The following is a 5,542-nucleotide window of genomic DNA, read 5'->3' as shown; positions in this document are numbered from 1 at the left end:
CAAACTATGCATTTGCTGTGACAGTTACATTCTTCACATAGGTTTATGTTCCTTCAGACCCTTTTTCTGGGGCCCATCCTGGTATATATAATTTTAAGAAGCCTAAACAACTGGCTTAAAAATTTTCACTTTGGCATAAATAATGCCAGAGTTCATTCGTTCTTAGTACTGTTCATGGAAATTTATTGTGTCCTCCTCTATGATTAACACCTGATAGCTGGTTGTCTGTGGTGAGCCAGTTTTCTTTGGGACCCTCGACTGACCAGTGTTTTCTGTAACCACCAGCTTTCCCTTGGCACCTTTCTCTGGGTAATTCTCCTCTCCTCCACAATCTCCCTGTACTCTTTGCTCGTCCAAGTTATTGACTTGGCTTAATTTAGTTTGAAGTATGCCACACCACACACATATTTTCTTATGAGGCCGTTGGAAGTGGGGTTCTAGTCTGTCCGGTTGAGCTCTAGCAGCCTCTGGCTACAGAGGTTCACCTTCTACTTGATGATCCTTTCAGCAGTCTTAGTACAGAAGAGTTTGCAAGCCGGTAGCTGGTAGGTCAAGTCAGCCCAAAGAATTCTTGTTTGGTCCATATAAATTGTTTATATGGATTTAAAGATTGAGAGATTTCATATGAAATGCACAGTTTCTCTTACCATAGCAAAGGACAACACTCAGGCCTAATCCCTTCTTGTCAACAATCTTTACCCTTGCCCACCATTTACACAGTATAAACAGGTCATTTACAACCAGTGCCTGCTTCACTCATGTATTGGGACAGTTTCCTTTTCTCAACAAGCATTTGAACAACTACATCATGTACTGAAGTTTTTAATCAAATAGATACGGTTTACGCGTGTGTTGACGGGAGGAAGGATGACATCTAATTTCTTAAGTCATGAAAAGGACTTAGGATATCTGTTTTGATATACAGAGATCTTTCTTAGATTCAGGTAAAAATAGGATACATTTTCTTCCCATTTTAATAATATGTTTATACAAAAATTCATTTTCTATCAAAGAGAAACTTTTCTGCAGTTGAAATGCATGATGATGAACTTCTGAATATTTTAAACAAGGTTATAATATGGCTGAATATATTTGCATTGTATTAGGTTGAGTCTGGAAAAATTATACACAAATGTTAAAGAAACTACACAAAGTGTGTGTGTGTGTGTGTGTGTGTGTGAACTTCTAACGATTCATTCTATTTCTCTATTTTGTTATAAAGTGGTCCCCCTTATCCACAGTTTTGCCTCCCTTGGTTTCAGTTACCCACAGTCAACTATGGTTGGGAAGCAGGTGATCCCTTTTCTGGCATAGTATCAGAAGTTCAAGAGTAACCTAACACTACATCACAATGCCTATGTCATTTACCTCACTCCATCTCATCATGTAGGAGTCTTACCGTCTCACATTATCAGGAGAAGGGTGAGTACAGCACAATAAGATATTTTGAGAAAGAGAGAAAGAGTGAGAAAAAGGCCACATTCACATAACTTTTATTATAGCATATAGTTATAATTATTCTACTTTATTATCAGTTATTGTTGTTATTATCTTACTGTGCCAAATTTATAAATTAAACTTTATCATAGGTATGTATGCAGAGGAAAAAACATAGTATACATAGTGTAGGGTTTGGTACTATTCATGGTTCCAGGCATCCACTGGGGGTCATGCAACATATCCCCCACCGATAACAGGAGACTGCTGTACTTAAGCAGAGTTTTCAGGGCAAACACAGATACACTGTCATGATGTTAAACTATATAGTTTAATCCAACTTCACCAATGATCACTCAAATACCTTTTACAAATATATTGCAAGAACAGCATTTTTGTGTTTGTCTTGCTTTGGTTTTGGTTCTGTACTGCCTAGGTGACCTCTTCTTCTCATCCATCACTTAAATCAGGAAATCAAAAAGCAACAAGCTGCAAGACAGACTCTTGTTCAAGATAAACCTTGTGACCTTCTAACAGGTCACTGAATCTTCTGTGATAGTTCACCTGGCCAAGTGATTTCTTATATGTTGGAACTTATTCATGAGCCAGCAAAGCTCTGGCTGATGTCACAGAACCTGAGAGTACTGCTCATGGCTTCATCTTTAGACACACTGGGTCTATTCTGTTTCCTTCTGAAACTCAGTTGGGGCACCATATCTTTAAAACTAAATGCTTCAGATAAATAGGGCCTATTTTTCCTTATGAACATATGCATATCTTCTATTAATCCTAATGAGCTGGGAACATTCAGGAGAGAACAACTGAATAAGGTAATAGTATGGAGTATTTTGCTGAAAAAGAAATGGTTTTTCTGTGGGGTGTATGGGGAAGAAATAGAAAAAAGAACAAAAAAAAAAGACCTTCATGAAGTAAATGGCTTAAAGGTAAAGCTTATAAAATAGGAATGCTGTTATTCCTTTTGTATTTTCTGAGAAAGTTCTGCCTGTGAATCCACAAAGTGGCACAAATACAAATACATCACATATGCCTGCTGTGATTAAATTTCTCTAATTACACAACCATACTTGATATGTGGGACTGATGCATCACCTCTTTTTTTTTTTTTTTTCTTCTGTAATCATTGTTATATCCGTGCTCTATAATCAACGTTCATCACAGCTAATTAGAATTTTTTGGTCTGTTGTTTCTGAGATCTGACGTTCCTAGAGTTCAACTAAAAAATTCATTTTTAAATATCTCTAGACTCTGGAGCAAAAAAATAATAATAAAAATAATAAATTCTAGAGGCATATTATTCACAAATGGCTTTTTGAAATGTTAATGTACTATGATTTTTTTATTGAATTTAAATGATTACTCTTGATGTAAGAGACTAAGTCTCACTTATGATCTTAAAGGACTCTCCTGTGATATACAGGTACCTTTCTATTGGTGAAAGTACCTGTCAGTCTTGCTTGTTAGTAAAAATTCTGTGGATTTCTGTATGATACCTGGGGACAGATATTTTTTGTTGTGTTTGATTGCCATTAATGTTGCTTTCTCTGGTAAAAACAATAGAATGCTGCAGATTCACGTCATTCATAAGTTTAAAGCTTTTGTTCATTCTCAAATGCAGTTTTCTTTCAGTGTTTCTAATTATGACACTTTAAATGCTAAATGATAGTGGTAGGAAAAGCTGGTTAAATTTTAGCAGTCTATTACAACAGATTTAATCTACTTTCTAGATGTTAATTCGAGGCCAGAGCTTTCAACTTGTTGCTCTGTTTTGTCATAGGAAATCCTATCATCTCTTGCAACCCCCTCTTAAGGCAATTGTAACCTTTAGAAGTTTGACTGAAGAGTAAACCTAAGTGGAAGTCAGATATTCATTACCTGCTATATCCTACCTTCTTTATTTTGTATTATCCTAGCTTGTTTTCATCATCTACCTTCATCTACATTTTCATTTTCATTTCATTTGTACCTGTACTTTGGACTGAGTCATTCTCTAAAAAACAAACCTGTGCTACTGAGCAGCCATTTTGTTTCCCTCTCCTGAGAAGTTCACGGTACATTGGAGGATCTAGGGCTATGAGCATATGATTACAATGAATCTGAAAAAATGGATTAGGAAAGAGGTACCATGCTAAGCTGGAAGGGAGAATGAAAAATCTGTGAGACTAACAGGAAAGGCTCTGCAGAATAGGTGATATTTGTGCTGAGACTTGAAGGATGCTAATAAAATTTAAATTAAATTAAATTAAATTAAATTTACAAAATTAAATTTAAGGAATGACATTCTCCGTGCTGGGCACTGTTCTAAGCACTTAAAATGTATTAGCTCCTTTAAATCTCCAGAACCCAGTGAAGTGCCATATATTATAACCATTTTAAAGGTAAGGAAACCGAGGCACAGAAAAGTTAGCTGACTTGTCCAAAGTCACTGTGGCAGATTTTATTTTCTAAAGATGGCCATAGCAATATCTCTCTTTAAATTTGTTTTTCTTAAATCTTGCCACTCCCACATTAAGAAGGGAAGTCTAATTCCTTTGCTTGAATCTGGTTGGGTTTGGAACTCGCATAAAACGATCAGAATGTGGCAGAAGTGGCACTGAGTGACTTCAAGGCTTGGTCAGGAAAGAAGACACAGCATCCACCTGCATCACTAGAACACTTGTACTGGAGCCTTGAGCTGCCATGTTGTCAGTCCACAGCCCTGAGGCCATCTTGTTTTGAGGAAGCTCAAAATAGCTCTAATGAAAGGCCATCTGGAGAAGAGAGAGAGGTGCCTGACCAGCTCCCCGCAGCCCCAGTCCATCTTTGCTTTTCTAGCTCCATTCACACTAACTGTAGCTCATAAGAGATTTGGAGCCAGTACTTCCTAGCCATGGCTTCCCAAATTCCACTGGAACTGTGAGACAACACAATAATTACTTTTAAGCTACCAAATTTTGAACTGATTTGATACATAGCAACACTATTGGGAACAGTCACACAGCTAATAAGTTGTGAGCCCTTTATGCATCTTGGAACCATGGCCCAGTTTGTCCATAACCTCACAGGGAAGGCCCAGCGCTGGTAAACACTGATATAACTTACTCGGAGCCCTGATTGGCCACATTTTGGCCCAATGCCAAGGTTGAGCTGGTTCTTCCAACCCCTGCTAAGACCCCTAAAGCTATTCAGAGCGTGAAATAAATAGTTGAGAGTGTTCAAAATCATAGCTTCAAACAGCTCATAGTTAAGGAAGCTCTGTTGAATGGTTTGGTGGCTACTGAGGTATGGATGTGATTTTATGTTGGCAAGATCATAGACAAGCATGGCCTCATTGGCTATAATGTTTGAAAATCAATCTTTAACATTGGTTTATTATTTGAGTGTTCTTGGACCATGTGTGATCAGACTGGCATTTGAAACAATAAGATAAGGAATACAATAAACATAGCATCATTGGCCATGATGTTTGAAGAGCAGTCTTTAACATGTGTTTATATTTGGCTTATTATTTGAGTTTTCTTGGACCATGTGTGATCAGACTGGTATTTGAATACAATAATAATAATTATTATTATTATTATAGAATTACAAAATAATATAATCATGCATTATTATATAATTATTATTATATAATTATATATAACAATAATTATAATAATTATTATTATTATAAGTAGTAGTAGTGAGCCAGAATTTGAACCCATTCTGACTTCAGAGCCACTTTTGCTCTATGCCAGAAAATAAAGCTTGAGAAGATATATGGATATTTTAAGTAAGTGCTTTAAGTAAAACCTCCATGTTGTGTGATGTGTTGGAAATCTCGCCTTCAAATCAATATTCTGAGGGTTGGGAAATGTTTTTGCATAATGAGTTTTTTCTTTTATGGTTGAAAATCAAATGAGGGAAGAATAAGAGAATGTTTGATGGGGTCATAAGCACATCAACTATCATAATTGTAAAAGGTGACTGTTCAGTGATTGGGTAGATATATGTTGCATCATCTGAGTAATGACTTCCAACCATGTTAAAATGACATGGCAGTTTAGATGGGGAGGTGGAGGGTGATTTAGATGAATATTTTAATGAGGCAATAATTTCTTAGTAGGCA

The 5,542-nt window shown here is 36.4% G+C and overlaps 1 pseudogene; it reads left to right on the top strand.

The window, feature by feature from the left end:
- Positions 1-4,471: 4,471 nt before the first annotated feature.
- LOC102955582 lies at positions 4,472-4,782 on the top strand (annotated as a pseudogene).
- Positions 4,783-5,542: the final 760 nt, after the last annotated feature.

Source organism: Panthera tigris, chromosome C2 (assembly GCF_018350195.1).
Source record: "Panthera tigris isolate Pti1 chromosome C2, P.tigris_Pti1_mat1.1, whole genome shotgun sequence".
In the NCBI taxonomy this organism is placed as follows: Eukaryota; Metazoa; Chordata; class Mammalia; order Carnivora; family Felidae; genus Panthera; species Panthera tigris.
Note: the sequence above shows the minus strand (reverse complement) of the source record. Positions and strands in the feature narration are given on the sequence as shown.